This window comes from Cupressus sempervirens, chromosome 9 (genome assembly GCF_028749045.1).
Source record: "Cupressus sempervirens isolate cs-2001-9-10 chromosome 9, ASM2874904v1, whole genome shotgun sequence".
NCBI classification, from domain to species: domain Eukaryota; kingdom Viridiplantae; phylum Streptophyta; class Pinopsida; order Cupressales; family Cupressaceae; genus Cupressus; species Cupressus sempervirens.
This window is the reverse complement of record NC_143126.1, coordinates 647,041,912-647,053,686: the sequence shown is the minus strand read 5'-3', so window position 1 is coordinate 647,053,686 and position 11,775 is coordinate 647,041,912. Positions and strand designations below refer to the sequence as shown.

The 11,775-nt window shown below is 34.5% G+C and overlaps 1 non-coding gene across 1 annotated transcript; it reads left to right on the top strand.

Moving 5' to 3' along the window:
• The first annotated feature begins 10,285 nt into the window (after nucleotides 1–10,285).
• LOC149540397 (U6 spliceosomal RNA) lies at nucleotides 10,286–10,388 on the top strand. The gene has a single exon (XR_016356604.1). It is a non-coding gene; the product is annotated as a U6 spliceosomal RNA (small nuclear RNA).
• Nucleotides 10,389–11,775: the final 1,387 nt, after the last annotated feature.

Genomic DNA, 11,775 nt, shown 5'->3' with positions numbered 1-11,775 from the left:
TACATACCTTTCAATTTCTTTCAAAAATAACATTAAGTTTAATCACCATTTAAACCGTTCAGTTACAATAACAACTTTAGATCTAACAAAGACACACTAGCATGTTCTCCATGATATTATCCCTTGAACGTACTACCAGAGGTTCGAGATGAACATGATAGAGTCACAGCACACAACTGGGCCGCAGTAAAACACATCCAGAATAGTCTTCATGAAACAAAATAAAAAGCCCAAATGGGAGAATTGCCGATTCCAATAGTAAGTACCAAAAAGAGCTCATTTCAACAATAAGTCAAATATGACAACTGCCACAAAGAGAGCGATAGATAAAATTGATGACTACTCCAAGAGAGGAAAATACTAAGAACCAATTCTAGCCCAACAACATGAGGAAAGTACCTCCAGCCAAATAAAATAAGGCATCAAACAAATCACATTACAAGTGATGACTGAGTACAGTCACACAAGAGGGATAAATCACCACACAATGCTAAGGAATACATCATCCTAGCAATGTCAGAGAACACACTCACACACATCAAGCAGTATACCTTCAGTAATCTCATGCATATGCAAACAACAAAAATTTCCATGCAATGCAACATTTAGATATTCATCAAATTAATACAGTTTTACATAAGCTTAAGAAGCAATCAGATTGGGGACTTAAGTCATTAACCCGAGGATATAATGCAAAACTACTACTTTGCAATGATTCACAATAAACACTCATTTTCAATGAAAGGAACCATTTCATCATTATAACAACAAAATAAAGAATCACAAATAAGATTCATTCATCAACTTACAATCAGGAGAAAACAGGGAAACAATGCACCTAACCCCACAAGGAGAAACAAGAAGAGGCACACAAGCCAACACATGGAAACCAATCAGTGGCTCCATCCAAAAAGGGTCACACACGCAACCAACCAAGCAAGGCACATCGACTCTGCTCACAAAAATCAGGAAGACTCACTTCCTTCTCCTCACACAGATCTAGTTGCATCTACTGGACAGGCATGTCCATCACAAGTAGATACCAAAGCAACAAAGATCACGAGCTCTCACCAAGACACTCACACTCAACCAACGCAGCAACAACTACAAGGGCAACATAACACAGAGATCCCTGTAAGAAATTATAATGTTGAGCAAGGAATGAGAAACAATCCAAGTAAGTTAAGTGTGAAACAATGTTACCATAAGATAAGCAACTCCAAGAGCATACACCAAGATGATTCAACAATGGAGACAAGGATTTATAAGGGGAAAGCAAAGAAAACCCCTTGTGAGTATTATGAATGAAGGCAAATGCCTAGAGAAGAGAGAGAGAGAGTGTTGGAGCAAAAGTAGCTCAATACAATAACATCAAGTGCTAAGAGTGTTGTGTAGAAAGAAGGAGGAGCATCTCTTATATAGAGATGAGAGAGGAGTTGCATTTGTAACTCCCATTTCTATGAATGCCACATTCATAATAGGTGTGTGCAAAGTGTCACAATCCTCTTAAGGAGGATAAACTAAATAAAGAAATAAACAAGAGTTTTCCTTACATGTGGAATAAAGGACAAACAATGACATGTCCTCCACATGTGTACAAGTGGACAAACTACATGTAGGGACCCTTGGAATATCCAATTAAAATATATATCCAAGGAAAGATTAACCTTTCTAACAATCCCAATGTTTGAACATGGGCTCTGATACCAGATGTAATGCCCCGCCCGGAGATCCTTGGAAACAAGGATTCAAATCAAGCCAAGATATTTTTTTTTTACAAGTATGAATGCACAAGACAACATCATACAGGGATCACAAAGATCGCAACGAAAGACTTCAACACAATCCCGGCAACCAACGAATCTCCGAATGCCACTACCAAACTGACACACACAAACAAAGCCAACAATGACAACGCACATGATGAGGGCACAAGAAACAACCAAGCTCATGATGATTTTGCCAAGCTTCAGCACTTGCCAAGATCTAGTACTTGTCGAGTTTTAGTGCTCACCCAGTAAGGTAGGGCGTTGCTCTTGCCAAGTTACTCGGGCATAGTGTTTGCCGAGTGAACTCAAGCCTAGTGTTGACCAAGTTGTTTGGTCATAGTGTCTTTTTGAGTGACTCAGAATAGTGATGATCGAGTGTTTGTCAAACACCAAGAGGTGGTTTGTTGATCGAGTTTCTATTGAGCACCAAGTGACGGTGTGCTGACCAAGCAAGGCAGTGATGACCGAGTGGGCAATGTTGACCGTGTCACTAGTTGTCACTAAGTTGTACTTAACTTGGCAACTTAAGTATGTGCTACAACAAAAATTTGGGACACTATCGATCAACTTCAGGTGGTCACATTTTTACACACATACAGAAAGGGGAATAGAGTTGCAGATTATTTTTCCAACTTAGGATGCAGTGGGCTTTCAAATTTTACAACGCAACTCTCAGCTATCATTGAGAAATGCAAAGATTTACATATTCTAATTAATAATGAATTAGTGATTTGTTAGAATTAAATACTGATTATTAATTATTGCCCCATTCTCAAATCATTCATAGCGTCATGTAAGCTATCATCAGCTATGTATGATTTGATTTCACTTTGGCCACGTGGTGTTTTTACACATGGTGAGATCAATACAAAGATCGACTTTGCAATTTGTTCACATGGTTTTTGATCCTTCATACGATCGGTATGTATTCACATTAGGTGAATATTTATTATCCTACACAAATACTATGAAGATATTTGTTTTTGCTTTTATAAAAGGTGATAGTGGCTTATTTAGCTTCATATATCAACAGAGTTGTGTGATATTTGATATGCCCTGCTCAAAAATGTCTTCACCTTTGGAGTTATGTGTCAAGTGTGAATCCTGCAATCGATTTCACTAGTCTCTACTACCCAAAAACTATCATATATGGACTAACTCCAGTATAAATGAAGTTGTTTTGCCCCTGTGTATTGATGATAGGACCATGGAAATGATGTTCTACATCAAGTCTCCTTCAATTCGTTAGGGTCTTTGGCAAGTAATTGGTGAAGCAATTCTATGCCCTTTTGTGAAACATTTCCTATACCCATCAAATCTCGTGTCCATTTTTCTTTCAAATGCCATGGACTTGTTATAGTCGGTTCATTTGCTAGAAATTTTGGCAGCGAAAGTGCTTCTTCCTCAATTTTGGAATGAAAATAACTTGCAAATGCCATGCAGCAGTATGATCTTTGGTTTGGACATGCATTAGTGGGTGGTCTCTTCCAAATATCTTAGTTATTAAGGCAACATGAATACATGGTCATGTTCGATGCTCTTTAGAAAGCCTTTGACAAATAGAATCCCAACATTATGAAATCTGCTCTCCAAACTACTGCAAGGGTTTTGGGTCACCAATTGGAAGATAGAGTTAAACACACTGGCTTTGCTATATTGGATTTGTTGAGCCTATCCAATTTTAATTATCAGATTCATGAAGGGCCTCCTTCAGGTGCACTCCAAGATTTAGGTCCTAATTTGCAAGATGACATAGTGATTACTAATCGGGTGCATTGGTTTGGTACTCTTCTCGAGACTGTATCTCATGAATTGGGATATGTTCAAGAAGGGGCACGCATTACTATGGAGGAGCCTCTTGTCACATATACTACAAATGATGCTACTACTAGTTTGGGCTCGAGTTGGGAGGTGGCTCTAGTGACAAGTTTGAATTCTGGGTGGGGACACTCTCTGCAAATTGGTTCGACCTCAACTTCTACTCGTGGTGTTTCATGCGAGTATATGGAGGAATGAAAATTTTAAGGTTTTAAGGTAATCTGTTTTGGAGGATTTTTTGACAAATGGCATGTTTTTAATCATTTTGTATTTTTTGGTCGAGTTTGGGAGCTTCATACCCATTTGGTTGAAATGTTTTTGAAATTATAATAACTCGACAAGATTCGAACTCTGATGGGAATATCCCTTTACTTTATAATTTTGATTATGTTCATTGATATAAAACATTGTAAATATCAATGTATAATACTTGTACATATTGCGACGATGCTGGGTTTTCTTTCTGGTTCTTTCCCAGTTGAGCTCTTAAACCAATTTTAGTAAAAATAATACATTCACTGGTTCGCCCACTTTTGCCAAAACATTTATATATTTGGTTTAAAACTTTAGGTATATGATATCTGTTTACTGAAAAAGGGGGGTCAAATAAAAATATTAGTTCCCTAGCAAAGACTAATAAGTCTTTTAGTTAGTAATGAAATAAGTTTTTTAAATATAAAAGTTATTTTTTGTGGTAATTTGGATTAAAAATTGAAGTTAGAAAGTTTTAATTTATTAAGTTTTTAAAAACAAACATGCTTTTACTTCATAAAATTTTAATCGTCTTTCATGTTTTAACTTATACTCTAACATTTTATTTATTCATTTTTAAAATTAAAGTTTATTAAGTTTAAATGTTAGTTTTGATGAGAATTGGATGTCAAGATTTAAAAGTTTACTAATTAAATAATAAAAAGAATTTTTTATTATTATTATTTGATTTTAATATATACAATATATTATCATATTTACTTTATAAAACTTTAAAAAATCATATTTTTTATTTAAAAATAGATTTAGGAAATTGTTGACATGACTTTTGAGTGGCATAGATTTTGTGAATAATTGAAAGAGGATTAAAATATGTTACTTTTTTATTCAATATTTTGCAATACTTTTACGACTTGTGAGTGCCTCTAATTAACTCTATCATGCATTCTGCTAGTTTCTTTCATAGAACCAACCTTCTAAACCTACCATTGCTACCAATATAATTTATTAAATTTTGCTTTTTCTACCTTGCTTTTGCAACTTGACTTCACCTCCATAACCTAGCACAATATTTATCTCTTTAGACATGGTATTGGATCTTTTTTTGAGGGTGACATTTCGGACATGCATGGAACAAACGCCTCTACACCAGATCAACAAATGCCTTTAATAAAGTCTACCATGACATAGAGAGCCTATAAATCTAGCATGTCAAATGAATATTTCAATAAAGCATTTCGGTGGCTACCGAGAATGCTAAGGACCTAGATTGTGAGATTGCCTAGTAGAGGACTATCTCATACAATCCAATGAATTCTCATCTTCAATGATTTTACAATGTCTACACTGATGAAAATTATGAATGTGATTGTTATTGTAAATGATACAAGTATATTAAGAATAATATTGAGAGAAACCTAGTTGTTGTTCAACCATGCAAAGGTTATATTTTATTGAACAAATATAATGATTTAAAGTTGTAGAAAACACAAGCTACTTCGTCTACATTGTCAAATGGCCAGAGCTTCATCTCTTATTTCAAACATTTTTTCAACAAATAAAAACTGTAAAACTACAAATCGTCATTATATAGAAAATGTTCATAGAATCCTTATCTATTCTTGCACATCTCTACACACTCTTTCCTTACTCTTTTTTTTTCATCTTATCCTATTTCTCAAAACCTACCTGTCAGCACTTGACATGAATTATGTTATCTTGTAGCTCTTGTTTTGAGAGTTATGACAGCAATATCACTAGATGCAAACAGATGTGCTAGTTGATATTAATTGTAGAAATAATGTCCAAGAGGTACATTATGTGGAAGAGAAATGATAACATTAGTCTCTATATAGAAAAATGTGAAACAATTTTAGTACATAGCATATTGTCCTTAGTTTCACAACTATTTATATCAACCTTTTCTTTATATACAATTACAAAATTTGTCAAGACTATTGATAAGCTTGATAAATTTACCAAATGCTCAATTTAGGGGGGGCTACAAACCAGTGCCCATTTTATAATTCTATCTCTTTAGCTAAGGGGAATATTTTGTGTGTTTGCAATTGCTTCTCGTAAAAAAAGATCGTTAATCCCCAAGGGAAATGATCTTAGATTGTTATTTCACGTTGACTATCAATGTTTTGTAGCATTGTCTAGCACTCTGTTTGGTAACACTGGTTCTTGTCAATTAGCATTGTCATCTTTTTCTTATTGACAATTGTTAGAGTAGTGTTTCATGCATACCATTGATCTACTACATTCAATATATCTTACAACCTTTCTTAAAGAAAAATTGTGGATTCCTAAGGACAATGATCTCATATTGTTATTTGACATTGAATAGATCAATATTTTGTAACATTGATTGTCACTTGGTTTGGTAACGTTGATTCTCATCATTTAGCATTGTCATCTTTTGCTAATGGGCAATCATTAGACCATAGTTTCCTACATTCCCCTGGTCTACTACATTCAAGATATCTCTATATTCATCTATTGTCCTTCAAATGATTTTCACATGACATCTTTTTAGTATTGTCAGCTCATAAGCCCAAGCATCTCCTTACTACTATCATTTTTGCTCTTCAAGAGATCGTGACACTACTCTTAAATCTTATGCTTTATTGCACCTATCATAACAATGTTTTGTTGTTTGTCTGGTAATTTATTTATTTATTTTAGGATAGTCATAGACTTTGAGATTGTAAATCTCGTTTACTTTGATAAAAGAAAAAAATCACTTATTTAGCATCTTTGTCATTATGTAACAACATTGCCTGTTTGACAACCTTTTTCAACATATTTATGATTGTATTGCAACATTGATTTTACTACATTGGATTAGATTGCATGTAGTACCATTATCATTGCATCTATGTTTCTAATATCTTGAAGAACACTAACACAAATTTTCTTTGTCTATAACTTTATACACTTCTTATCATTGTTCGTCATCTTTATTTGTTGACACAATAGCTTGGAACTTTAATGATTATCATCGTTGAATCACTTATTGCATAATGATTTTCTTATAAATACATTGCATAAACATATGCCATTGATTACCTTCAATCCAACCAAGCATCTCAAAATATGATATCTCTATTTGCCTCTTATAGGCATCTTTATTTTTAATGACGTTTAAGTTGGAGTAATACGAAGATGAGTGACCTCCCGTAAGTCCTGGTACTTCACCTCTGCAAGCATCACTTAGATGCAATGAGTGTTGAGTGGTCCATTTGTCATCATGGATTGAAATTACTCTCGAACAAGGTGATTGAAATATTTCATCATTTCGCATTGGACTTGATAAATCCTTTACTTTAAATGCCCAACTATAAACTACTCTTGTGGATTTGTTCATGTATTTGTTAAGAGAACTCTTGCCTTTTTCTTACTTTGTGCAAATAAGTTTGTCCTCTTCCACTTGAATGAGGTTGATTTGGTTTGTAATGACAATTTTGTACTCGACGGTGGAGATCCACTTTTGGATTTTGGTGAGATGGGTTGGTACAAGCCCACTTTTATTCTCACGTTAGATTTTGGTCCAATTTTATTCTTGGGAGCTTTGATAATGTGGCATGTGTCTTGTGTGAAATATTTTATTTTCCATTTTATGCAGAGTTAATGTTCATCGACAATTCAAGTTTGGTTTGCATGGGAAGTGATCTCTCATCCAATGCATCCATCATGTCCATCTTCTTTGTCATTTTTCATACACTGCTCAAGGGAATGTAAGAAGTCAAATCTCAAAAATTACAACCTTGAATCCTTATACAATATCACAATATGACTTGGTGTAGAAAAAAAATCTCCTATCTAATAATTTTGTTTACTAAACCAATATATTAATATTCCTATATTAGAAAAGGTATATAATTTATCCAAGAGAAATCTAATAAGTAATATTATTATTATTTTTTGGTGTCACACTTGATATAAAATTACTTCCTTTGTAGTCCCTCTATTAGAAAGGGTGTATAATTGTGATGAAGGACGGCTCTAATACCATTGACGAAGGGCCACACCACCCTTACCAACTCACAACCAAGAATGCAACAATATGAAGACAAAGAGAGATAAAATGCTTCCCAAGAAATTTTATTAAACTTGAAAATCCTTAGCAATTACAATAACATTTTTGCAAGATCTCTTAAGATCCAATACAAACTCAAGCTAGTCCAAATCCACTCTCTGGTAGAAACCTCCAAGATCTCAGCTTGTGCTCACAAGCCACCAAGCAACCTCCTTGTTTCTAAACCGCAATCACTAGCTCTTCTCCAACTTTATCCAAGATCCAAGTGTAAACTGCCTCACATTCGGCGCTCTGTCCACAGACTCAAGAAAATGCACTCTTCACTTCCTCCTCCTCTTCCACACCTTGAAACTTTCCAAGCTTTCCAAGCTTCACCTTCCACAACTTTCACCTTTCCAAGCTTTCCTTCCAAAGCTTCTACTTCCCAAGCTTCTCCTTCTTGAGCTTCCACTTCTCAAGCTTCTCCTTGAGCTTGATTAGATATGCTCATATGCCTTGCTTAAATAGGTACTTACCACCCCATACATGACTTATCCACAACCTTCTAGAATTCTTTCACAACCTTCTACAATATCCACAACTTTCTACAATATTCATAACTTTCGAAAATTCTATCCACACACCTCGACAAATGGAATGACAACCATTTATTTATTTATTTCAATAATTTTCCCATGCAAGATGCTCCTGCATCAAATTGTTGCAACAAATATCAAGTAGTTTTCATAATAGGGGAAACAAGTCAGTTGTCGCTCATGTACGCAATGTCACCACATTAACCGTTACCTTTCCCCTGATTATCGCCCAAAAAAACTTGGGTATCTGCACACAAACATGCCAAAACAAATCACCATGAACACCAATAGTTGTTCACTTTTTTCATTTTTTCATTTTCTTGATTGCTGATTGGTTCATTTGTGCAAAAAGTACTATAACAACTATTGGGGGGTCTTAGTGGCAGGAATTGGGCGAATGTTTTAAAATGACACTTTTAGATCACTTCGTGCTCTTTGAATTCTACAAAGAGTTAATTAGCTTTAAGCTTCACTCACCTAGAAAAAATGGACAAATTTAACAAATGAATTAGGAACTGTAGGTGAACGGAATTAGCCTAAACAGACTGGATTGTAGAAAAAAATGTTGAACTTGCCAAATCTGCACCACAAATTGAACTGAAGTGACAGCATTCTGCAGAAGCAAGAGTGGACACATCTGCCCAAAAGTGTAATCTGGTCGATCTTCTCCCCGGCTTCCGTTTCTAGCAATCCAATCCAGTTGCAAGATAGAAGCATCCCGGGTGATCTCCTCACCACTCCAGAGGAGGTTGCAAGATTTCCAAGCCGAATCCGAACCAGTGGAAAATGGCCGATCAGCGCCCTCATCTGGTTCTCCTACCATGTCTGGGATTCTACGCCGGAAAAGGCTTCTCAATCTCCCTAATCCTCTCATCTCACCAAGCCCCCTTTGCCCAAAACAAATTACTTTCTTCCCCACCACAAGATATCCGAATCCATGAACTCCACTTCAAATTGGAGCTCATCCCCAACAGCAACACCAATCCAAACGCTCTGAGAAAGATGAATGATCATGAAATCCTTATGGTGGGTTTGGAGTCGAGCACAAAGCCCTTTTTGTGGGTTCTTCGCCCTACGGCCGATGTGGGTTTCGATGGGGAGTATTTGCCAAATGGATTCAGGGCCAGAACAGAACATCGGGGAAGGATTGTAATGGGTTGGACGGATCAATTGGGCATCCTTTCTCAAACATTGCGGATAGAATTCATTGCTATAGGGCATTTCCTGCGGGATGCCATTTATCTGCTGGCCGATCAGCGTTGTGCGGCCATTTAACGCTAAATTTATAGAGGACGCGAAATGCGGGCTGAGGATTTGGAAGGGGGCGGGCACGGATGAAATAACGAGAGTTACTTGTATTGTTTTGGACGGTGAGGACGAAATAGGGAGGGAAATCCTGATTCAGCCCAACTGGCTGTTGATTCTATGTGAACTACTTTGATTAGCAGAAAATGAACCCGTATTCCCTGGTCAAAGTTCAGACTTCAGACTACCCAGCTAGCCTTGTCTTTTAAAAAGGTTTGTTGTGATCTCTACCCAAGTTTTGCATGTCTTGTCTACGGATAAAGCATTGGTTATGACCATGCTACTCTCATTGGTAGCGTACTCCTCCAAACAATAGTTAAGTAAAAATTAATGGCCTCCGGTCTGCATTTTAAATTTCAGAGAGTTTTCCATATGGACGCATTCTATACTGAAATGGAGTTTTCGATTTCGTCTCTCTGTTCTTCTACCAATTACGCGTAAATAGTAGATAGCAGTCGCGTCTCTCAGTGACTAGTGTCGCGTGCGACATAGTCTGGTTACTCCCACATGCGGCGTACGATTATATTTTGATTGCTTTATATTCCTCAGAGTACCGCAATACTAGTGTCTCTTCGGAGACATCCGATAAAATTGGAACGATACAGAGAAGATTAGCATGGCCCCTGCGCAAGGATGACACGCATAAATCGAGAAATGGTCCAAATTTTTTTAAACAGCCTTTCATTTGAATTTAATTATCATTTCAATTTTTCATTTGAATTTAATAATTATTTCAATTTTTTTAATTAAATATTTGTTTATCATTTCAATTTTTCATTTGAATTTAATAATAATTTCAATTTTTTTAATTAAATATTTGTTTTTTTAAAGTCCACAACTTAAATAATTAAACAGCCTTTCATTTGAATTTAATTATCATTTCAATTTTTCATTTGAATTTAATAATTATTTCAATTTTTTTAATTAAATATTTGTTTATCATCTCAATTTTTCATTTGAATTTAATAATAATTTCAATTTTTTTAATTAAATATTTGTTTTTTTAAAGTCCACAACTTAAATAAGTATTATCATTTCAATTTTCTCAGAAATCTTTCAGTTTAATTTTAATTTTAGTTTTTTAAATTGTTTTTGGACAAGTTAAATAAGTATTATCATTTCAATTTTTTTATCAATCTTTCATTTTAATTTTAATTTTTAAAATTTTGAACAAGCTAAATAAGTATTATCATTTCAATGTTAAACTTAATTTTTAGAGTACAATAAAACTAATTAAAAATAAGAGCAATATAAATTTTTAATTTTTTTAATTTTGGACAAGCTAAATAAGTATTATCATTTCAATGTTAAACTTAATTTTTCTAAGAGCGTAATAAAACTAATTAAAAAATAAGAGCAATATAAATTAAAATAATAATAATAGGAATACTATGTTTAAATTTTGATGATCTTACAAAAAAATCTAATTGGTCTAATGAATGTGATAGATTTTATATAATTTGTGTTCAATGTTATATGACCCTTGTAAATTAATGTCTTTGGTCTAATAGATATCTTAGATTCTATGAGAAAAACTATAAATTATTGACTATTATTTTATATGCACCTTGGCTTAGTGTACACACATGTTTAAGTTAGGCAGGTGTTGACACATGTTATTTTAAAACTTGTTGGGAAATGATTTATTCTTTTTTTGCCAAACTCCTTGATAACCCAATTTAATAATGATGATCCAAGATTGAATATCGTATGCAAGCGTGTAGTTTGTATGCAAAATTATTAGAATCCCAACTGAAATGATCTTTATTTTTCTATAATGATTTCATATCACTAGTAAATTTTGACCTATTTTTTGACGTGGGGAGGTCAAAAGTTCAACACTTAAACGTCTAAAAACGACATTAGTAGAATTGTGTCAAAATTTTGATGCACTCCACGTCTCTCGAAAATCATCCCCATTTATATCACATGGTAGCGTCAGACAACTAGTTCAAAATGTCAAAATATCGAGGCCAACGAGAGTTGAATCGATGAGTTTGTCATGACTCGATGAGCTTGTCATACCATCAACGACAACTAGAGTTTTTAAAAATAA